At 39.9% G+C, this 25,793-nt stretch overlaps 1 long non-coding RNA gene across 1 annotated transcript in view; it reads left to right on the top strand.

Annotated features, from left to right (window-relative positions):
* LOC121595470 overlaps positions 1-25,793 on the top strand; it is a 49,252-nt gene that overhangs the window by 20,285 nt on the left and 3,174 nt on the right. Inside the window, exon 3 of the long non-coding RNA XR_006005171.1 lies at positions 19,674-19,730. This is a non-coding gene — a long non-coding RNA (uncharacterized LOC121595470). The remainder of the gene's footprint in view (positions 1-19,673; positions 19,731-25,793) is intronic.

The following is a 25,793-nucleotide window of genomic DNA, read 5'->3' as shown; positions in this document are numbered from 1 at the left end:
GGGGTGGTTGTGATATAACATTGTGGGATGTATTGACATTGAACCTCATTCGATACGAATCCTAGCGATAGGAAACAACCGCAGTTTCATTTGCATGTGAAACTGTTTCACTTTGTTTGTGGTTATTTCTTTACGCGTCAAATGCAATAAGCAACAGTTATGCTTCTATTATTGCTTATGTTGAACATTTTACATGTGATTTTGCTTGAAACGTTTGTACATAGGATATGTTAATTTTCATCTTCTTCCTTGCGTTTGGTGTACGTTGAGCTGCTTCGCTAAGTTTATTTTTTATCGAAACAAACGGTAGCAAAAAGTGGGGAAATTATCAGCGGATAATTCCATGGCCGTGTGTGCTTGTTGTAGTGGCCTGAGGTTGATGGTATCGAGAGTTTCTCTTCCGGCTTCATTCGACAAATCGTGGTCCACTCGTTGGGCACCATTCTCCCTGGGTTGATCAGATTGATTATCGTCAATAAGCAATGCAAACAAAGCACTGCGACGCAAACATCGTGAGATGGGTTTGTTGTGAAGCGTTGTGAGATTTGTGATTACACACACTGTGCTGTGTATGTTTGTATGTGTGTGTGTGAGAGAGAGATTTGAAACTGCCTTTAACATGTGCAAAATATGAATGTAAAATGGTAGATTGCATTAACAGCATTATTCGTGGACTTTATCAAAAAAAAAGATAAATATCCACAAGGATAAGAATTGCCGAGAAGAATGTATAGAAATAATAAATTTCTATTTGTTTGTTGGAATAACTGGTGAGGTTCCAGAGCTGCTGCAACCATTGTTACTGGTACTAGTTAAATTCAACAAGATATATTGACCATTTATGATCACATGCTGGCATTTTGTTTTTACTGCAAACCTCTAAAAATCTCAAAAGTAATCCATCTCTTCTTATTCTCGAGTCATTGTCCCAGTGTTTATTCAAAATTCTTAGCAACTTTTATTTAAGCTGTGTATGAATTAGTCTCGTTACCTGATTATTTATTACTTCACAACGGGGAACAGGGAACGGCACAGCATGTTCGGCCTGATATCTAGTTTTTCAAACATATCAAATAAGCTCTCAAAATATATACAGTGGTGGGTATTCAAAATCGAACACTTTTAATTACAAGTTTATTTTTGATTCTGATTTTACATGCGCGTGTAGAAAGGTAATAAAAGAAGCTCACTGCATAATTTTCCTTCTTCTTCTTTGGCTCAACAACCGATGCCGGTCAAGGCCTGCCAACCCACTTGTGGGGTTGGCTTTCAGTGACTTATTGATTTCCCCCCATAGCAGGATAGTTAGTTCTACGTATGGCGGCACGGTCTATTTGGGGCTTGAACCCATGACGGGCATGTTGTTAAGTCATACGAGTTGACGATTGTACCATGAGACCGGCTTATAATTTTCCTAACGATTTATAATTCTAGGAAATTGACACATGGATCGCAAAGTAGGAACAGTGACTGGGCTTCGATGTGAATTTCATAAAAGTGTCCGATTTTGAATACCGTCCACTGCAGGATAGAAATAGGATTATAGATAGGAACATTGAATAAGTGTGTCGTAGGTTTAGAGAAAAAAGTAGTTTTTATGTCTGTAAAATCAAATTTTAATTAATTATTAATTTTTGGAGCAACCCCTATTTAGGGCAAGTGAGCTTCTATATTTTATCGGAGCTGTCTGTAAATGTAATGTAATGTAATGTCTGTAATGTATTATGAGCGGATTTCGCTCCGGAAAAGTTGGCCAGTAGTTAGGATACAGCTCGTGGCTAAAAACTGTACATAGGTGATTCAATATATGTCTTATGGAAGACATAGACTAGTGCCTCGCATTTGAAAATGTCCAATCCTCCAAGAAATGATTTTATTTTATTTTAGGTGACCGTCTTGTCCCTTTGCTTAAAATATCACGCGTTTTTCAACCATTTTAAAACGTTACAAAATCAGTTTTGTAATGTTTATTATTTTTGACAATCATTGATTGGTTATAATAAAAGTGCAGAATAACAAAAAAAAATCAAACATGTTTTTGTAAATTACAGGCACAAAAACTTAACACATCACTCTGGCCTCAAACTCCGCTATCAAATTCGTCACAATAAAGCATGGATGATCCTTATTGTGAATATCCCTTTCAGGTCCGGTCGATGGTAATTATAAGAAATCTTAGAAGGTTGATGGTTAAAACTACTCATCAATGTAATCAATGTTTAGGACCAATACATTTTGAGCTCCTATATATATATATCTTATCTCACGAAACAATAAAGCAACCAAAAATATCGTGCTTATGTCTTTGCCATCTTTGGTGGGTGTGGGCTAGAACACAGGAAGCAATTTAATTTTAGCATGTTGCAGCTTGATTAGACTTTCCTCCTGCCCGAAATGCTGTAACTTGCGCATTCCACCGTATCGGAAAAGCTTGAGTGAGTAATTTGTAAGCGAAGTGTACCTTTTATTATGGGTAAAATAAATCGTGCTTTGGGGTATCGTAATCGATAAATGCAAGGGATTATGGACTGGTTTGGTGGTAATATCAGTTTGCTATCAGCATAGACATAACAGATTATGATTGCGGAGTATTCGATACGCTTATGAAAATGTTTGTGACGTTACTCGAAATCAGCTCAATAGTGTTTTTATGTTCCTTGTTTACTTATCAAAAACTGTACACGAGTGCGAATTATTTTACGCATATTATTTGGCCACATTATGAAATGGAGTAATATCAAATTAATGAAAAAAAAAGGATGGCAATACTTGTTGCGATAGAAGACGACACGATTGAACTAATAGCAATCATGATTCAGGCAGGGTTCAGCACAACGTGTGGTGATAACAGATTGTGCTTCCCCACTAAACCACTCCCGTGATGTAATGCCGTAGTGTTTGGTAAGATGATAGTGGTGGCGTCTTTTAACAACAGAGAACAGACATCCCAGCTGATGAGTTGGTTTAATTTGTACCGCAGGGTCATTGAACCAGAGTGAATCGAGTCTGGTCGTAGCGCTAGGAATTTAAACGCATGTGTAGGATGTCCTAGTTTTTCTGCGGGTTAGCTATATTTATTGCTACTATTTCGGCTGTTGTTGGTTGGGAATTATCATTCACGAGTTCAAAGGCTGCACAAATGGTTCATGAAGCTGGGTAGTGGTACTCTGTCAAAAGGCCACTGGGACCCATTATCTTTGGTTTCGTTGAAATGTAGGGTAACCAGATCGGGCCCAAAGAAACACGTTCTTGATTAGATGCTTTATAATAGTAGTAGTATGTATCGAATAACAGAAACTAACTGCACACCGTTGAAACCGGTTTTTGGATGGATTGACCTAACGATGTAGTATTTCGTTATCATATTTGCATTTTGTTCGACCAGCTCCACTCAAAGCTGGACATATTCAAGGTTCGCTGATGGCTTTGATCGAAATAGAATTGTGTTGCAGTTTATAAGCATGTTAAGGAGAGCTAGTATTTTGCCTTTTTTTGCTATCGACCTCGATGTTGGAATAATGTGATGTTGGAAAATTTGCATAAATGATCTTCAATATTGGCAAGTTAATAGAATTACTAAATTGTAGTTTTTGTATTTTCGCTGTCTCAGATACAACGAATATGAAATACAAACTACGATTGTTACTTGTTATCTGCTGTTTTGATGTGGTTTTTGTTATGTCCCTGACATGTCCCAAGCATGTTCCTGACCTTGGCAATCGGTTCGATGCTCTTGAAAGTTTCACACTTTTTGGAATGTAAGCAAACCCAAAGTGAATACTGTAACCACCAGCGTCAATGTCCCTGTGCGCAAATGAAGGAATTGAATTGCATGTTTGAGAATATATTCACACAACCGTATCAACCCATGTCGCGTCCTTGCGACACAAGCGGGGATATTGCTACAGTGTTTGGGGGCACACAACACACCAATAAAGATCCTTCGTTTGTACCGAATCGGCGACTCAAACGGTGTCCGCTAATTTTTGCCGTAAACTGCACTTATCTTCAAGGCTGTGTTAATGTATGTGCTACCGTTTGCAGCACAGCGCAAGGTGAAGGATTTCCATTTTTCTTCCGTTTCGTGTCGCGGTGTTTTGTGTGCCCCGGATGGGTTGATTTCCGTTTGATAGTCCGGCACCGGTGAACGACAGTGATGAAGAATATTCGTTGAAGAAGCATATAACTGGATTTAGAGGGGTAACACCATATTGTGGTATTGGCCAAATGTAATGAAACAGTTACCCAATTAATTTTAGTTTCTGCTCCATTACCAGAATAGATTAATGAGCTTTGAATGTAAATGTATTGCTTTAGGTATAATCTAATGCTAGAGGTTATTATTTTCCAATATTTTTTGTTGTTGCAATTTGTTCGCGACTATTCTGTCGTTGTTCTGCAACAGCTTCTTGCGCCAGTTTCGTACAATCGTGATGCGACGAAAGGGTGTTGATTGTATTCGCGAATTCACGTACACTTTCATTGCAAGTCACATATGATTGCTGCTGCTGACCTACTGCAATCGAGTTGTTATTGCTGTAGCGCTGATTTCATGGCCCTTATTTTCGAGAAGAAGCCTTGTCAGTGTGTTCGCCATTTCTCGTTTGTTCGGTGGGCGTCTGTTTTGTACTAAAGTTCGGTCTCGCGCGTCATTGCTCTCAGCGTCTACGTACAGACAGACGCTCCAGCGAAGGAAGTGTGCCACATAACGGGATAAAGGTAGGAGAGAAAAAACAAACACACATACACACACATACACGCAAGAGAAGAATTCAATAACTACCATCATTTGCAGCTCCCAGTGACTTTTTCTTTAGAGTATTTTCGTATCTAGTATCTGTATTTTCGTACCAGGCAGCATTGCGTTCGTTGTCCTGCTAGAATGGGATGATGCAGGAAGATGCATTTGTGGATAGTGTACGGTGACGAATAAACGTCAACAGACCGGCTGGCCGCAGCCTCATCATCTCATTTGACAAGCAATCAACTCTATTCCTATGTTCACGAGATCGTGACCAATCCATGGCCACGGAAGCTCAAACTATATTAAATTATGTGTGTGCCTTTTTTTTATCAAAGATTTGAGTGTTTTATGTTTAATTAAGTTTCCGGTGTGAAAGGAGAACATTTACTAAAGCGTGGATATAGTATGCTATTTAATGAGCAAATTCACAAAACTTAATTATATGAGTCTGTCAAGAGTCGTTCTTATATTAAGAAGTCAAATAGAATTCAAACACAATTCATAAAATGAAAGAATATTTAATGAATTTCGAGTAAACCTTACGATAAGGTATGTACTCCATACGAAATAAAGCCAAAGCGAAAAAAAAAAGCAAAACTAATGTCGTCTTGAAGACAAAACAATTTTGGTTTCAATGGCATTTTAATTCAAACTTGAACCGAAAGATACATTCGAAGAAAGGATACATACTTTAGGATTCAATGGTACTTGAATGCATTATTTGAAAAATAGATAATACACCATCAACAATTGGATAAGAGCAATAAAATGATAAATATGTCGCTTGCCAATGGGATAACCCAGTGCTCTCCAACCTTTTTAGGATCGCAGACTACTTGGCTTCGAAAATGCATTTGCCGCGGCTCACATCCACCGAGGGCATACATTTTTTAAAAACTTAGTTATAAGTTTTTAATAAAAGATATATTTTTATTTTATTCTGGAAATGCCTGTTAAAATTTAATCTTTATTGTCGGGTTAGTAATGCACGATATGTATAGTAATTAGCTTTTCTTTTTCAAAAATAAATTCTTTCGTCGACCAAATCTGTTAATGCCACGGACCACAAGTAGTCCGCGGACCACAGATTGGAGATCACTGGGCTAACTTGTTTTCTCGTGCTACCTTCTTTCTGCGTATCAGTATAAATATACCGATAGGCTGGTTTTTCGATTATGCTACTCATAAAAAGACCCTCAAACTACCGCTAACTGAACTAACTTTTTTAAGTATCCTGTCGAAATTTGTTACTTCTTGCCGCGTAGAACAAAATCTGGCTGCACTATTTTTGCACCATGTTTCTGTGAAAATCGAGCTCGAAAACTGCTGGATTTCATTTGGCGATAAGTGTTGTAGCTAGCGCCATCTCTTGGACTCGAAAAACATGGTTCAAAACATGGGAAACTAAATAAATGTTGTCAGCGCCATCTGTAGGAGATTAGGTATGCTATCTAAGGAATCAGACTTTCGTTAAATTATAAAACGCTCGATACGTATGCAACCTGCATAACATAATACGATACACATTGTACAACGCCTAAAGGTATACAATTGTTTCGTGATGTTTCGTCTCGTTCGTTCAGTTATGGTGTATTCATATCACGTTTTGGTGTATTGATATCTCTTGAACGGTGGTGAACGTTGGCAGTTAGTACAAGTGAGAAATCCTGAGAGTCCTAACTTAATGCGGTTTATTTGCAAGTAAATCTCCAGCCAAGGAGAATATTCCAGCTTTTCACTGAATGAAATTCGTTTTTAACAAGAATTCAACATTACAATAGTTCATGATAATGACACTAAAAATACGGTTTGAATATTTTCAATCATTGAAAGTACAAATCCGACTATCACGTCAATGGTTCACCTCAAGGCACGTGCTGCTTCGTTAAGTGTTGAATACTATAAATGGTACACAATTCAAAGATCCGTAGGATTGTGGGATTCCTGCCTAGGATGTTCTAAATGTATATATATATATACACGTTTTGATACGAGTTCTTCTTCTGATGTGACAGTGTTTTGTTATGCGTAACATAAGTTATACAGTGCGAACAGCTGTCTTTCCGATTAAATTTATCCTAAAAGCCCCCTTTTAATTTAGTGTTATACTAATGGTTTGTGGCACGACTAATGCCCTAATAAATATGACAAGCATCCTTTCTGATGTTATACATAAAGAGTGTCCACATTCTACGTAATCAAGGTTTAGAGTGAATTTATGAATTATCTTTTTATGAGCTTGTTCATATTTTTGCTGATAACAATGTACTGTAATAGATTTACCTTTTTTTTAAATTTAAAACTAAAAACTCCATTTGAACACATGAGTAAAATATTGAATATTGACGATAAACATAGAAAACAGTAATGCGCTAACATATTAACAAAATTATTCACGTAATAATCCAAGTCCAAGTCAGAATATACGATGAATAGAATCATTTGATACAATAGTTATGAATTTGTTTAGGATTGGTGAATAAAATGGATTGCAAAAATGAAGTGAAACAAAAACGGGTGTAAATGATTATTGATAGATTTTACACATACCTGTATACGTACATCATGGATTCTCTGTTTATGTTGGCTTGAGAACTCGGGTGCTACAAATGTTTATTTATTGCTCATTCTTTTTCTTTCTTGGTTGAATGTTTTTAAATAATTTTTATAAAATGTTTTATTAATTTTTAATACTATTAATTTTAATATTTTGGCTCGAATTACTGCATTATTCGTAAATTTAACATTACATTTAGAATCGGATAATCCATCCGGTTGCAATATTAAAAAACTAAAGTACTTTTTTATATCAACGCATATGAGGGCCTTGGAGCGAGCTGTAAGGATATTCATCATAGCTTTATCTAAGTGATATGATTATTATATTAGATTCTAATATTATATTATTATGTAAAACATTTTCAAATTGTAAAAGCATTATATTTTTCTGTAGTTTAAACGTGTCACTTGTACGTAATATTTAGCGGGATTACATTTATTTTTAAATCCGAGACACAGTGTTTGGGACGCGTGGCGGTTATTAGTTCGCTTGCATTAGTATGCTAATTTATGCGCTGCATTTTCATGAAACACTATAAATATTGTAATTATAACCCTCTCCCTAACACTGCCTAATGCACCGGATTCGGCCAACTACGGTCATCGATCTGTCGCACCGTTCCGTAAATTGTGAACTACGGCTGAATGGATTGGTGCATCCTTTTTCTACCGTGTGCTTACATGCAGTGTTTAACACCGGGAAATCCATTTATCGTCCTGGACGAAACACACTTCCCAGTACATTGCCATATGTATTTCACATTGCTGACATTACCCATACAGGCACAAAATGTGGCCCGCTAGCCGAACTGTGTATTGGTAGCAGTGGGCTCAATTTAAAGGGAACAAGCGGCCTTTACCTACACGAGGGGTGGCCGCTTCTCAAGCGGATAATGCAACGGGATTGAAGTAAAATCGTTGACATAGTTTTTCCCCCAACTTGTGTCACGTTTTTCACAGTGTTTTCGGGCGCTGGTTATATGGTTGGCAATCCTTTTCCCCTGAGTGATGAAAAGGACCTTCGTTGTACAAGGCTTGCCTTTTTTGCCCGTTGCTGGCTCATGTACGGTGAGGCTGTGGAAAGGTTACGGGATTGATAAATTTAAAATTTAAATATTCTAGGCTTATGATGCGCACGTGACCAAACTTTCACTTTCAAGCACAGCGTAAATGCCCAGTCCTTTATGAGCGAGATGCGTGAGAAGTGAGCATGACAGTGCAGTGTGAGACATGACTTACTGGGAAAAGATCCTCAATGAGATATGCAAAGATGGATGAAACATCCTTTTGAAGCGTATTGAAGCATTTTGGAGTGAAAAATGAAGGCTAGTTAGTGAAAATCATTCAAACAACGCTTGAAATAATGCACGGAAAACTAGTAACTAGTATTACATTGTCTAACATGTTGTAAATATGAATAGGTGATAGGCAATTTATATTTTTGATTATGTTAGCTTCAGTAATAAACATTGTTTCATTGATAGGAGATGTCATTGACATTTGAAAGCATAGCATCACAAATTGCATAAGACAAGCAACAATAAGCAGATGTTATGGGAAGCAATTCCCAAATTCCAAATCAAACGTGTTTATTAGAATGTTCTATTCAAGGAACTGAATTTCCAGGAACTATGAACAATAATAAAGGTATACGCGGTCTAATGCCAGCCATTGCTTCCTATAATTGTACCACATAACCATATAATGAGCTCGGATGTGAATCGATGCTGTCCGGCCTTGCAGAAGCCTGCGCATCGATCGAATAGACCATAGTGCATTGAGTTCCAAAAGGAATTCTAAACTATTCAATGCTTTATTTTATGTTTTATATTTGATAACAAGAGTAAAAAATGATAGAAAATAAATCTTCATTGTGTTTAACACCGTATTATCAACGGGCAAAAATGATATAATTTAATATTTTACACCACGATGATGGTTAAACAGTCAAAAGCAAACAAAACTGCCAAACCACGCCATCGCCGTGTACATTGCCAAAAGTCGATTTTTTGGAGCACGTAAAGAGATCTTAATTTGCATGGCCATTAAGCGGGGCCACTCGGCAGAAGAAAAGCCAAGATAAATGGACATACTTTTGGTAGGATGTGGAACGGTTTTGGGCCATTATTTCCTGCAGACATTCTCCGTACCGGAGCAGTACCGGTGCCAGGTTATACCTTTTTTTTTTGCTACTACGTGGAAAACCCTCCAAGATGTACAGCTTCCGGACGGATACTGTTTTAGCGTCCAACCTAATCCCTAGGCAGTAGCTCTTCCACAGCGATTCTGCTCTTGCGTTTCCTTTCATGTCCCTTGGTTATATTTATCAGTTGAGTGATCGGGTGCACTACGTCCTTGTCGAATTTTCTTGCCCTTCTGTCGCCATTTTGTCGTTTTGATGGTTTTCCTCCCTCGTTGCTGATTTGATTGCTATCGCGCTAGTGCGGCTGTGGTCGTGTGCCACTCGACTTGAACCGTTCGATATTTGGGAACCAACGAACAGATGCTCCAAAGCGGATGCTGCCGTTGTTGTTGCGAATACGCACACAAAGAAACACGCACACAGGCGCACAACTACGGTCGCTGGAGTTTTCCACCCCATCGGGGCTGAAAGTTCCGCATTTTCCCTTATCATTTGTTTTCCGTTCGCTCGTCATTGCTATCGACCGGCAGGCTTCAACTGAAATGTTTTGAATGAGGCAGGGGTTTGAGCGAAAAATACGACCATGTCCTCGTGTTTGTGTGGCTGGAACGTGGCTCGTCTGGCACGGTCGGAGTTTTCCCCCTCGGTGGAAAGGATAGCGTTTTGTTATGGGTTTCACGTTCGTAACATTCACTGTTAGAATGGGCACCCTCTAGCACACCACTACAGCTACAGAAAGTATTAAGCATGTACCGCTACAGATACAGGCTCTCGCGTCGGTGGTTTGGTGGGTTTCCCTTTAATTTCTCATCCAAAACTCGTGCCGTGTTTTTTGCCTGCTTTGTTGTACTCAGCCCTCGTGCCCGGGCTTGAAAATTCGACCAAAATGGAAAGGGAAATGAAACATGGCTGTATTGAAAACAAACACCGGTGCGAGGAGGGAAAGTGTGTCTCAGGACCCTTTTCGCCGCACACCGCAGTTGAAGTAGACCCGACCATGCAACGGGTGGTGGGAATAAAGTTTTCCCTTGGAAAACGGCCTCCCCTTTTTGGCAGGCGCTAAGAAACGCACGAAAAGTGACACCTTGGTGCGGTGTGGGCCGTCTTAAATGCGAGCACGGGTTCGGGTTGTGTAGGAAGGATGCACGAGCCCCGGAGATGGCAAGGAGCAAAGAAAAATAGAACTAACTAAATTGGGTACGCCACCTTTTTCGAACGGTGGCCCAGAGGCCAAAGGGAGTGATAAATTTCTCCGGAGACCATTCGGGGAAATCATCTGAATGGTTGGCTGTTTCTTTTCCTCTTCATCGTTTTTGTTGTTGTTGGTTGTGCAGACCATTCTGGCTCCACGGATGGGGTTTGTCCTTGTTGCGTTATACAGCACGATGACATCTTTATGCCTGGGCAGCTCATAGTCAGCAGAAAGCTGCGCCGTTTTTTGTGGAATTGAGTTGATGGGATAAATAATTTTCCGAACGTATTTTCTATTCAGGATACGAAGGCGTAATTTCTTCCACGTTCCATCGTTATCGTGCTATATTTGAACGATTGAAGGGGTTGCAGACCTTTAGCTGTGTTTACCTATTGTAAACTAGCACAGTGCGATCGTTGAAAGATACGCGAAAGGCGTAATAATGTCATCTTAATATAATTTAAAATTGTATTTTCGATAACGTAAAAAATGTTTTCCAGTGGATGTTTGCTTCCATGTATGGTTTAGTAGTTTAACCTTTGCCAATAAACAATGTGTCCCATCTCTTCATCGAGAGCAGACCCTTTTGTCCCCATCATCTGTACCCTTTTTGATGATTGTGGTTGGAAAGTTTGATAACATCAAAAAAAGCACGCAGAATTCAAAAGCAGCACCTCTTGTGGCGATGGGGGGAGGGGGGGGGGGTAAAATGTGTTCAAAGAACGAGTCAAAAGTTAAATTGGATTTCTTAGCACCGATAACAACCGGAGCTGGATCGGTCGGGCATCGCCATTTGGCAGAATGATGTTGGGCGCCATCGGATGAGCAAGCAAGAAGCTGCTTTAGAAAGTAGTCGGACGATTACCAAATTCGTTGTAATGATAGGTCTGGTATCCTACACATCATTGGCGAGCGAATGCAGCGAGATTTGTTACTTTGTGTCAAAGTGTTGCATGGTTGTGTTTATGATTCAGAATGTTCTGTCGAAGGACGCGTGAGGATATTTAGAATCTTACTAGTTAAATTAAACGGATTATTACACTCTTCGGTGTAGATTCTACCAACGCTTGCCACTAATCATAAGAAAAAAATTGTAAGATAAATAAAAGTTATAATGCTTTGTGAGCTGATTGCAATGATAGCATTCTGAAAGCTTAATATACACCATTACGATTGCCAGTTGGGCCATCCTGTGCCAACGTAAGCGATGAAACAAATCTAAAGTAATAAAACGTCTCATTGCTACATTTTATAAATACCATTCTATAGCATTTTCGCCGTGATTCGATCGTACGGCGGTTCCCTTTAGAACCCAACTTGAGCAGACTGTGTGTCCTAAATGAACCGGTCGGGTCGTTGGAATGAGGCTGTATCTCCAGCAACTGGCTTTTTCGTTTCCTTTATTCGAATCCATTTGAAGTGGATGTAGGTGCTTGAGAAGAAAGAATACAAATGTTACAAAAAAAGCACTCGTCTCTCGCACGCTGTTTTGTGGTCTTACACCCTGCGGCACTTTGTTTCTTCCCCCCTGTGGCACCGTGGCACGGCCTCCGAATCACGGTGCTCGGACCGATACCGCGGTGGGTTCTTGCCTGTAGTGTGAGCCGTCTGCCATACGCGAACGTGCGAGCTTGTAAGTTCACGTTCGGTTCGTGCGCGACAGATATGCTGTTCTGGGAGAGTGTTTCCAGACCGGAGGCTGGAGTGATCTGCAACTTGCCTGAGAGTAGCGAACGAGAACTGTGCACAGGAAGGAGTGCGTGAGAACACGGAGAAAAGAAGACGCAAAGCAAGAAGGGTGAACAATAAAATCCCCTATGAGATGCTGCGCGAGCTCGAGTCCATCATCAAGAAATCGTTGACCGCAGTCAAGGTCTTGGCTTCAAGCTTCATCACACGTCCCTCACACTGGATCGTTTGCGCTTCCTCTCCGTGGTGGGGTAAAGCTCGGGTCCGTGCCACCTTCTCGTGTCAGTGCTCCTTTGCGCTGAGCTACAACGATCGATGGAACGGTCAACCCAACGATCGTCAACGCGTCCAGAGAACGTAACGAAACGATCGGTTGGAGCGTAATTTTTATCCTAAAGGTAATAAGCATTGAAATCGTTTAGTATGAACCTGCATGGGGTGCTGCATACATGTATATTGGCCATCAATAATTTTGTACGGCATATTGTAAAACAATTTAAAAACACTTTATACTGCCGATGTGAATGTAAACCAGTTAAGCGTATTTTGTTGGAATGGAACATTTACTTAATATCTTGGTTGGTTATCGCATTCGTTGCTTAGCTTAATTTGTTGAGCAAGACCTACAAAAAGACATGAGAATAATATTTTCAAGACAATCTTCTGTTTGTAAAAGCGTACGCTTGCTCGGAATATAGTCAGCACAAACGGAGCTCTTTCAATGTGCACTTAACGTTTTCCCTTACCATTCTGGAGAATTGCTAATTGGTTGATTAAACAATAAAAATAACACGAGATCGATTGTGTTAGGTTGTGAAAGGATATGTGTTCTCATGGATCTCAGATATGTTGTTAGAATAACGCCTGAATGTATGCAGTTGTGTTGTACAATTGGTTTAAACAGAAACGATTGGTTAGTAGAACAGAGTGATGTGTTAAAAGTGTAGTAAATGTGATGTTTTTATATAGTATTACATTTTAATAAACCCAGCATTGGTAAATTGGAATTAAATTTTCTATACTTTCATTAGCAGCTACAACTGTATAGTATATTGGAACAATACATTTGCAATCTCGAAACCACAATAACAATAATCTCACAAACGCAATGATTACCATTTTGATGAGTGTGGTTTCTTGGACAAATAGCAGCTCTGTGGATAAATCAATTTTAAAGGCATATTGTCGTTAATGGTACAAAATTCCGCAGTTGTTAGCGCCTCAACCAAAACAAGACTGGTCAATTGTGTTAACAGATTCCGCAGCATAATTTCTAACGAAATTGTTAGTATGTAAATGGATAGCTCACGACTCAGTTGATCCTTTCTTGTGGTTAGATCTGTAGGTGATGTGCATTTCCGTAGATGTGCACTTGAAAGCACATCACTTAGAGGAAGTTTGTTCAATTTCGTGTAGGCTAACGTTCAGTAGACAAAGCCACACCATGCGCCTGTGGCAGAGCAAACAGTGTTTGTTCTTCTGTGCTGGCCAATCGTACCACACCGATCACTCACAGTGTTCGGCATTGTTCTTCGAGCTTTGGCTCATATCACATACCGTGACCTACCCTCAGTGATGTGAATAGTATATTTACACACAAACGTCCGAATGAAAAGGCAAATTGCGTAGGGCTTTAATTTGTATGGGTGTGTATGTGTGTGTTTGGTTGCGGGTGTACGGGGGGCTTTCTGCACAGTCGCTTGCGCAGATCAGCCGATGGGCAACGAGGCTTAAGAATAATTTTACACTTCAAGGATAGCTGCGTCGTTCGGCGGACCGGGACCGAGTCCAAAATCCGAGACCGAAACCGAGCCGTTTGCGCAAAAGCCTCCGAAACTCAGCTGAGTCGGGACGAGAGGGATACGCGCTTCACTGGGCGTAAATTTTTCGGCGTTTCGGTCGATGGGTCGATCTTGCAGGGTCTGTATGTACGGAACTTCACGGGAGCGTCACGAATCGATGAAAGTTTGTTGCACTCGTACCTCTCGCGCACCTCCTCCACCATGTATCGAACCAGTCACGATCGAAGGTGTGACGTTCCGCACAGCATAAGTGGGTCGTCTGTGCTGTGAGGTTTAGCATATGTTTAGTAGTATCGCGAGAGAGAGTTTTTCCCGATTGTAACGCGGCGAACAATGAATCAATACAACCTATACGATTTACTCGCAGAGATAAAAATATTTCAATCTGTAATTTGTACTTTTCAGCGACTAACACTAATTTGATCTGAACCATTTGTTGAAAGTTGTTATCACATTCTTAAATAGATAAATTGCAGCAAAACAGAATCATCGTTTCTTCTCAAATAGAAAAAAGTAACCTAGCTGTAAGAAAATACAACTAAAAGTTCATAAGAAAAACTTGTGGATGGAGAGGATGATTGAAGTGTCGAAATGTACCATTTTTTTATTCTACTGATCTCATAAAAATAGTCCAAACCAAAAACTGTCACAAAAAACATCATTTAAAATGTGTGTAACAATTTATCATAATACAAACTCCTCAGCAATCATTAAAAATGCAAGGGGGGCAATATTCTGTAAAATACAATAACAAGCCTTTGCTGATGGAGTGTATAATGTAGGCATTATTTCCTGTTTTTCCATAATCCATACAATTGATGTGGGCACCGTTTAGCTCAATACCGTGTTTCCATAAAAAATAATACTACAGTGTCATATTGAACATAACATGCCGATCGTCACATAAACCCATCACGATCGTCGCTTGAGCAGGGCTATTTAAATTTTAACATAAGTAATGGAACACCGTCATTGTTACGATCGTTGTCGTGGTCGTCGTTTTCGACGAAAGAACGTTTAACCGACATTGTCTCCGTTCGCAAAACATAACCTTATGCACGTATGTGTTGCTGTCTGTTGTTGCACATTTGCGGATCCTTTTGTTGGTGTTGCATTATGCTCCGGAAGACACGGTTCAAACAATGACGAATAACCGAGCACGAAAGCATTATTCGTGCAATTCCGTATGGGAGAATATTATTTTCAGCTTGGAAGTCGGGAAGGACCTAAACTGATTGTCCCGGCCGGTCGAGTCCTTCGAGCTGTGAGTAAGAAGTATGGTGGAGGGTGGCAGGAAATCGAAAAACAAAGCCCCCAACTATATCGCCCTCATCTTTGTAAAGCAACGAGCGTGGTCCTTCTCGTTGTCGGCATCGCGGCATAGGCTGTGTGGCAATCAATGTGCCTCCAGGACCTTGAAAGCAGGCATATAAATTGCATTCAATGACCTCTGTTGTTGGGTACGCTCTGCATTGGTGTAGCATCAATTGTTCACCAATCTTGCAGACCACAGGTAGCTCCACTACAATCTTCCAGTATTTCCAGCATATTTTGCAACGTACAGTCATACGAATTCTTGAAGCATCCCCAATGCTTTTTCCGTGAATGGTCGTGAAGTTTTATTGTACAGTTTCCTAACCTTGAGACCGTGTGGAATGGGAAATTGGAAGTTCAGTTCACATCGCGGCAGAACAACAAGGGGGATAAAACGTTGTAACGTAAAAAAACGTGTTGTTAAATAGAGCCATAAAAAGATTATCGTAGTTACAGCAGTTTAAATGTATAGAATTATTCGTTATAATCCTTTCTCGTTATGGTGCAATTTCACGAGTCGTGCTCATGTTTTATGATCATATGAGCAGCAGTTTTATAGCAGCGATTTGTGATTACTCCACTTCTAGAGAGGTATTCAATTGTGTGTTACACTGATATCCGTTTGCAGATAATTATTGTTTTCTAGTATAAGATATCCCCAAGGCGTGAAACTTTTACTTGGATGTTGGAAAGAAACGTGACTTTTTGAAAATAGTTGCTGCTACCATTACGTGTAAAAAAATGTTATGCTAAATCATGTCAATCTTTTTGTTTCTCAATTGCTTTTGGTAAAATATCCCTATAAACCTCTTATTAAACCGGTTCTTTGGCTGCACTGCGTTTAACCTTCGAATATTAGAGGTTAAAGTCAAAAGGAAATGAAAAGGGAAAATGTTACCACTGTTCCTTGGTTTAGTGTTCGAGAATGCGGATGGTGCTTTAGCAGTTGTGCTGCTAGGAAGGTTCAACAAAAGCAAGGTATCGTAGTACGTAACATTAAAAGCATATTTATTGCAGCAAACAATACAAACCACGTCGGCTTCATACTGATATGTTGATTACGGCGGGTGTACTTTCGAACGCCCTTATGCATACACGCTGCTACATAATAAGTACGTACAGTAGACAGAACGACATCTTATCGATCGTCAGTGATCATGAACTGCAAGAATTGGCAATGTATTGAGTATTATTTGCCTGCAGCTTTTTTTACACAGTGGCCATGACCATTTCAGTGCGATATAAGCATGTGGTATTCTGTATTGCATTCAACATTGGTGAGTTCTAGTTTTTGTTTCAGTGCTGGAACAACGCACACACGAGCTATCACATAGATTCAAAAAGGATCTGCACATCCCAACGATCGCGGAATGAAATTAAAGCCGATCGTCGCATGGCGTCATTGAACTTCGACCTCCATTTTTCGCTGGTGGCGGCAACACCGTCAATCCGGCGCGCAACTTTGTTGAAAGAATCGATTGGTTGCGCGCGTACAGTCCGGCAAGATTGATTCCATTTTTATCGCTTATGATTGCTTCCTCTCGAACGGTGGCCCCCAGCCAAATTATTTCTCAGGTTAACGCTGACTCTTATTATTGGCGCTTTGAACGTTGTATTCTTATTACTTTAATATTCATTCAGGTTTTGTTGTTGTTTCCCATCGTCACTGTAGACTTCATGCTATTATTGAACCTGAATTTCACGGTCGTCAAAATGGAGAAAAAATGAGAACAAAGCTGTAACAAATTACAACCATTCAAAAAGCATGAATTAATTGAAGCTTTCTAGTTTATGTTTTTGTATTTGGTTTCGCGGTGTGAACGAGCAGTAGTGATGAGAAATTATCAATATTCTCTAACGTGCGGTTGGATCATAGTGTGTGTATTTATTAAAAAAAGGCAAAAAGGAAAAGGATTTTCAAGGCAACTGTAACGAGTGGGTTGATAAAATTGTAATCTTTTATTCGCGTAGTACTAAATTTGTGTCGGATTCTTTAAAAATTACCATACGTGAACAAACATAATGAATCCTTTGCAAACTACAACTATTGTCTTATGAATCAGGCTCATTCTTGTCGACCAAAATAATGGCAAGCTAGGACAATGTTTCGGCTTTAAAGCATCGAAGAGCGAACAGGAGAGTACATTATTCTGTCCTGCTATGAAATATGCCCACAGGCCAAACTGATGCGAACCGTTCCGATCCCTTTCAGAGTACGTTCCGCAACCCGCATTAACCCCGTCGTTGTATCGTGTCGGATGCCAGAACCGATGGCCATTCACGCGTAGCGCGAGTTAATTTTTTTAATCAAAAGCGATTAATAACCCACCAATTGCTGACCACACTGTGCACGTTGTGTGTGTTGTATCCCTCCGGCAATGCCGGTTTCGAGAAGTGATAAAATGGAAGTAAAGTTAATTTTAACGTCCACAACCCACCAATTGAAGTTGTCGCCATCGATGGTGCGGTGGAGGATGGGGCAGTTATCGGCTGAGTTTTCATGCGGTATTTTGCTCGTAGTTTTGTTTTATAAAAATGATATTAGTGGTATTTAATTTCACGTTCAAAGCAGATAGTTGCCCGACCCTAAAACGCAGAGGTTGACGACTGATCGACGAAAAGAAATGGAAAGAAACAAAAAACAAAACTATGGATTCCAATGATCGGAGTAAAGCGAGTTTTTATTATTCTCCATTCCACTATCAGCTAAAGGGACGAGTTTTGATTGAGGTCCTTGGTGGTGGTATGACACGGACACTTTGCAGCGGAGTGCGTAACAGGTTGGGATGGAGTATGTGTGCAATTATTGTGTGTACCTGTGCCACTTTAGTGCTTCATTGGTGGGGAGCAGTAAGTGACCCTGAACTCTGTCAATGAACTGTAAGAGAATTCTTCATAACGAGAGAACCAGAGCAATAGCAAACGGAATAGTCAAACGAAAATTAATTTAAATAAAACAGTCAGCACGATGGCCCACTGTTGTCCCATTCCACCTAGTGGCCAGACACGGTAGCGCGGAGTTACTTTTTGCGAAGTGAAGCGGAAGGAACATTGAAAACTAAACGGATGTTATTCGCCAAAAACTTAGGTTAGAAAGCACCGTAGCTTGAAGTCACGTATGCAAAATTGAGATCTACGATTTTAAATGTAGAGTACCATTGTCTTTGTGTGATGAACCTGACGCAACTACCCAGATAATCATCAATAGCGTTGCGTCGTCGTATGTGTTAAGCATAGCTACCAAATGTAACATAATTTCATTTACACGAGGAAGATGTAACGGCAAATTCACATCCGAGGCTGGCAAAAGGATCAAAATTGCGAGGGGTTGATGATGATCTGTGTGTCAACCCGGGTGGCCATAAAAAAGGCGCTTTACTAGAGGGTGAAGAAACCCGACCACAGAATATGTTTTATACAATTTTATATTGAATTACACACCAACTGTATGGCTAGGACCAACACAGCCCGAGGGGGTTCAGCGTTCCATTCGTATGCAATGGTAGTGCAAGACGCAACACAATATTCGGGGCATTGTGTTCGCTCTGCATCCCGAGCAAATATATTCGAGCGAACGGCCATTGTTGGTCCGAAGAGGGTTTTTTTTTTGTCAAAGGGAAATCTCCTTTCGTCCTTTTAGAGACACGTTGGTGGGCGCAGATATTTGTGATGTGCGCTCGCGTGTGCCATAGTGTTCAGCTACGCTTGGCTTAAGCTTTCCGTGGTACAGCTCGAAGCCAACGGGTCCGTTCCAGGGTTTGAACTCCTCGAAAACAGGCACGTTCCGCACTCGTGCACTCTGCTCTATTTTTTTTGTTTTGTTTTCGTTGCTGTGAATGTGTGTGGTGCAGTCTGGGGCTCGGCGAACCAGGATACGGCCATGTTTTCCATTCGTGGCTCAGTGCACACTCTAACATTTTGGGTGGAGGGAAATCGTACACGCATTAGTCATTCCGTGAGCCCAAACGCACGGCTTTCCTCTATGTCGTCTTTTACCAAAAAAAAAACTCTGCCGATCGATTCCACTTGCTCAGGCTTTATCGTATCCGCTTAGGACAGTCCGTTTTCGGGCTGATTTCATTAATCCTGTCCATTTATTAGATCCCTTCAATGTTTCCGTTACTGCTATATCGTTTTCGACAGACGCATCAGCATTGGTCTGATGGCCGGACTAATAGAAACCTGTGAGCAATTTGCTAGTGTCCTTATACGCTTTTTTTCCTTCCACAGACAACTCTAGTCAACACACCATCCAATCGCGCAAGGAATTAGTGATTGAAATCTAAGGTAAGAATTTTGGTATGATTAAATTTACATCCATGGGCAAATAATGTTGTTAACTAATAGATTGAAAGTGTTTGTAGGCAACTTATCGGGGTGCTTAAATTAGGGATTACAAGTTGGACTATATTATTACTGAGTAAAAAATATTAGTTTATAGCCAAAATGGTTTAATTATTGTTCATGTGTTTGCATGTGTTCGCTGTTCTTGCATAGTTACATTCTTTGCTATTTAATTCATTATTTACAATGAACATAACTTTCAGTAACAGCAAAGCTCCATAAGTAACGCTTAAGCTAACTTTTCGATTCCAAAGTATAATGAACAAAAACGAGACACGAGTAAATAATCGTCCCACAGTAACAGCTGTTGTTAGGAAAATAAAACAATCCCAAACAGTGGCATCCGTGCATAAGATTGCACTATTCCATCATATGCATATAATCCATCCCCCTTGCCCAATTTGCCTCATACATGGGTGAGGGCTAGCGTGGCTTGCAATTAACGGCACAGAAAAGGACATTGTATTGAAGGGTGTGTATTTGGCTATTGAGAACGAAAGAAGAGAAACTGGTCACCCCTACATGTTTCATTTTTTAGACCGTCAGTTGATGGTTTGTGATACGCAACTGCGCACTACGATTCGGGTCGTTGGACTCTTTTACGTTCTGTTTCACGCCATATGAGAAGCTGGATGCAACTAATAAAAGTAACATTCATAAAGCTAAATCCATAGCAACCGAAAACAGTGATGCCATGATTGCTCGTAGACGGTATGGGTCTCTTAATTCATCTGAAAGAACGTTCCAAGCGTGTTGTGCTGCTGATAATATTTGATCGTAGAGTGGCTCATCTTCGGCAGGATCGTCCATGCCACTGTCATCCTCGAGATCGTCCTGCAAAAAATCAGCTGCACGGGTTCGTGTAATCGCTGGCTTTCATTGACAACATCTTGCAAAAATAACAGAAATGGATCGGAACAAACGGTCACTTGATCACGGAATTCCATCATATCGGCACAGTTACGGTAGTGGAATTGGGCCGAACGAGGTAGGGTGAGAAATTTAGATGCCATTCTATTCAAGAGCCTTTTTGAGTAGCGAACTGTAGGTGCCCGGTTTCGTTGAAGTTCATTCACCCCGCAGGATTGACAAGAACTGGAAATGAAAACGAAAACAGGTTGCGGTTATAGATTTTTAAAATTATCAAACATTAGACCATCACCTCACGTCATGATGATGATCTCACCTGCTTATGAAAATGTCAACCGCTTTCTGAAACCATTTTTTTTTTGCGGCGCGGCAAAAGTTGCAATGCTGTTTTTGGAACACTAACTGATAATCCTGTGGAAATCGTTCTCATCGTCGATCGAGACGAGTTACGTCCCTGAATTCGGCATTGACGAAGGATAATTTCTTTTAAAAAATTAATATTACTAGACATCTTGGATTGCAATTTTTGCCGACAGCGTAGCGTGACTATGACCACCTTTAATTGACTATAGCAGTGCTCTCTAACCTTTTTAGGATCACGGACCACTAGGCTTTGAAAATAAATTGGCCGTGGCACGCATATAAGGTAACAGTACCAGTTTTCGGCAGTGTAACTAAAATCGTGAAATTATGAAAAATGCGCTAAAATTTGCCTCAAAAAACAATTTTTGAAATGCTCATTTGTTATTCATATACGAAGTTTCACTTCATTTCCTTGCGTATTTTTTCCAAAATATCAATTATAATGTGCAGAGCCCAGAATGGGCCTTCCCCCGTAGCAAGGATTGACTATCCGGCTACGTGGTAATAAATTAAGTCTCGAAAGCCTGTATTGGCCGACATGTCCATGTAAGGCGTTACGCCAAATAGAAGAATGTGCAGAGTTCAAAAATTTTCAACAGATTTGCTGTCAGCCAATAGTTCGGCAGGTTTCGTTATTAAGAGAACCAGAGCACTAACACAATGAAAGTGTGTTTTTTTTATGAAAGATTCTGTGGTTAGGGAATTTATTACAGCCCGTTTGGAATTTATAATCACGAAAATAAGTAATTATTTACTTTGAAAGCTGCCGAATATAGGTACACGGTAATTGTTGATTTATCATAGATCAATCAAACTGCCTGCAAAATGACCAAAATGGGCAACATGAAATCTAATAATTAAAGGGGGTAATAATTAAACTCCAATCTTAGGAAAGTGAGAATGTAAAACTGTTTTAAACATTTTTGTCTACCTTTTGCATTGATTTGGGTAGCTCAGGGTGGTACATTCACCGACGAACCGACGTGACACTTGCGTTACAAAAGTGTCTCACACGAAAGTATTGTCAATTGCAAGTGAGGCGGTACTCTGGGACCAATCGAACGAGACAAACAAACACGACTCTGTTCGATAGGTGCTCTGTCAGCTGTTCGATGTCTAAAGACCTCTCATGATGCACTGCAATACACCTATCTTTTCATCTCGAAAATGAAGCATTTTCATAGTTTAAATGAATATCCATCTGCAGGGGGAAGATTCAACAAATAATGTACTACTTATTCACATCAATAATAACATAAAAATCATTCAAATTTAATACTGAGAAATGTAAACAAACGTCCATTCCAAAACACATACAGTGCATACACATGCATTGTGTACATGTAATAGTTTTATACGTTTCAAATGTATTTTATGTATATTGTATATTTGATGTTATAATTGATTATGAAGCATTGCAAATATTATATATATGCACGCAATTTTAAGAAGAAAAAGAGACAAACTACGTAAACAAACTTGAAAATGTTCCGAATTGAATTCTATCTACTGTAGCTGTAAAGCGTTTGGCAGCCAAGGTACTCACAGCACAGGTGGGTATCGAACATCACAGACGAAATCAAGTGACATGTTCGACTCGACGTTTGTCTTGTATGTTTGTTTGTGTCTGACAGTGCACCTGCATATGATTATATGGGTTTGTTCGAGTCGGATGTCGTGTTCGATTGGTGCCAAAGCGCAGCCTGAGCCGATCACTTCTGTCAAAGCACAGGGTTTCTCAAGCCAGCTCAACATCGTAACACTATTCTTCGAACACGTTAAAAGATTGTCAATATCGTACATACAATTCGAATCCGTAATTTTTTTTAGATTTGGTAACACTAGGTTTTGAATGCGTAAAATCCCAACTCGAATCTGGAAAATGTATCATGGGTTACAGCCAACATACATTTTCCAGATTCGTGTTGGGATTTTACGCGTTCAAAACCTAGTGTTACCAAATTGAAAAGAGTTTACGGATTCGAATTGTATGTACGATGTTGACAATCGTTTAACGTGTTCTAGAAATAGTGTTACGATATTGAGCTGGCTTGAGAAACCCTGTATTTTGTTCAAAGTGTCATGTCGGTTCGTCGGTGGTACAGTCGTCAACTCGTACGACGTTGTAAGAGTACGAGCAATTTTTGTCAAAATGCTGCACTAGCCTACCCGATACTGGTATTGGTGATATGTATTACAATAAGCATTTCCTTTTAAAAAATCAATTATTTCACGGATCACTTCTTTTAAAGCCACTTGAGGTCCAAGTTGGAGACCACTGTAGATTCTATAGTATGTTTAATAAACAGAACGCAAGAACTGGAATAACATAATATGTGCTTTTTTTTAACGGAGGAAATATTATGATGTATGTATGATAAAAACTATCGAAAGAAGTAATCTGCTGTCGTACCTTAACTATCGTATTAAAAAAGTGTTTTAAAGTCCGCTACACCCACGATTCGCTCTGCCGCTCAGCAACACCTATGGTAGCACAGGAAGTAACGTATCAAATGTTCGTTCCTGTACTAAAAACTACTGTAACATCAGTGCAAAACCTTGGTTTACAATGATTAATCGCTATACTTTCGGATTCTGAGTTGTCGTCGAGGACATTATTGATCTTTTCTCTTCACAAATAAATGCGAAGGGCCCAACGAATGTCAGCATGGGAGAGAGGTAATTATAGTACTCGTTCCCTGGCAAATAGTGAGTCCCACTCGAGCATGGTCCCCGGCCATGCTTAGCGAACCATTCACCAGCAACGGTTTTGCTGAAACAGTCATCGACGAGCGGTTTCCCAACGGAACGATAACCTTCTTCTGGTGGTGTGGATCGAATCGGAAGGACACGCCGTTTGCCAGACTCCACAGTACGAAATCGCTCGTAGTTTTCCTGGTTTAAAGCTTCATGTAAGATTCGAACCCTTCGGGACAACTGGTCGATGGATGGTCGTGCTTCAGTAAGGTTGGTGGGTGGCGATAATGGGGCTGGATGGGTTGGAAAGGTTATGAAATGCCCTAGTTCTTCGGTGTTTGCTGACGGCCAGATTGCTCCTTTTCGTTCGTAAAACTTTCCATGCAGAGTTACAGACAGAGCATGGTCGTGTCGGTTGGGTTCGTTCCCTTAATCGATTGTTTCCGTTTCCAATGTCAAACGCGCCCCGATCGTGTGGCGATACTGCCTGAGACTTAAGTAGAATTGACCCGAAGGAATCGAGGGTTGACCTCGAATTATCGAAAAACTTCTGTTAGGTAATGTCGGCAATACTTACAAGTTATACAATTTACTGAGATGAAAAGTTAATTATTTTTAAATTTATGAGAATTGAAATTAAAAAATAGAGAAATGTAAGTTATGTGCAGTTGTCCATACAAATGCTGAGTCCTGTTACTGTTCTCAAATTAACCTATAAATTTTATTTGAACTACAGGTTATCATATCCTTTAGAGCCTGCTCAACTTTGGCTTGGTTACAACTACTGTACTTGGTCAAAACAAAAACTAATTTGTATGAAATAGTTTTTCAGATTTTCAAGCACCTATGAGTACAGAAAAATTAACCACTAGCAACATTAAAACTTTTAGCTTTTCTATAGACAAATGGCAGAGTGCGGTATACCAATCGACTAATAAATATGTTTTACATTTAAAGTCGCTTGCATTTTAAAGCGCTTTGAATGAAGCTTTGACAATAAAATTTGAAGCAATCTAAACCAAGAAAAGCAAACCATTTATCGTTTCCACAACAATTTGTTGATGAATGCTACAGTTAAGGTTATTTCCAACCAGAATTGAAAGGTTGTGATTAGAGACGATTTTCCGTGAATTGACCTGAATTGCAGTTTGAAATGTAAGCAATATATAAATAAATCCATGGTACTACACACAGTCCAAATGAAGTGTGCTTCAGTAAATTTCCACATTTCCAATCGACCTAGTATTTGCCTTGAGTTTATGAAAATGCCCAATTGTCGTTATTCGGCTGAATGGTACAAGGTTCTAGACTGCTAAAGTAAACCTATCCGGCATGTTGCTAATTAGATTCAGTGGCTCATTTACCTACAAACGACAATTCATGTCGAGATGGAGAAAACTTTTATCGCTCGCGTCCCTGTTCTTGGGGTCCTTCAGCTACATGCTAACCGGATTGACGATTAATGCAGGATTAAATGTAACGTGTAACAATATTGTTACGCGCTCAGTTTCCAGGTGAAAGTGAACGATAAACATTTATGACGTCAAACGACCCAAAAACTAGCTAGAGTGACCTTCACCGGCGAATCAAGCGTTTACCACAAGGGTTGACCTTCTTAGAAATGAGAACTTTCTTCACATGAATATCCTATAGACCTTGGGGTGTACGGCATAATTCCACAAGGTAGGATTATTTCTGTAAATATTTGTTGAATTGTACGGTAGAACAGTAATAAGTACAGGTTCTTGACATTTGATATGTTTTAATGGTTAACGGGTTAAATAACACTGTAAGACATAGAAATAAATAAACCAATTATAAAAAATAATTCTATTATTGATCACTGAAAACCTCAGTGGATGAGCATATGGGGAGCATGTACCAGACACAGCGAGATCAAGGGCAATACTGATGGTTTGTATTGTTTTTATGATGCAAGTGAGAGTCTTGCCGTACAGATTACGTTCAAGGGATAGAGTATCGGCGTCAGAGGCTGAGACACTCCCATGCACCGTTCATTACTTGCCCATGCATTACATTAATAGCATGAAGAAGACCTGCGGCCTAAAGTAATGA

Source organism: Anopheles merus, chromosome 3R (genome assembly GCF_017562075.2).
Source record: "Anopheles merus strain MAF chromosome 3R, AmerM5.1, whole genome shotgun sequence".
Classification (NCBI taxonomy): Eukaryota; Metazoa; Arthropoda; class Insecta; order Diptera; family Culicidae; genus Anopheles; species Anopheles merus.
The sequence above is the reverse complement of the archived record's forward strand: the minus strand, read 5'-3'. Positions and strand labels throughout refer to the sequence as shown.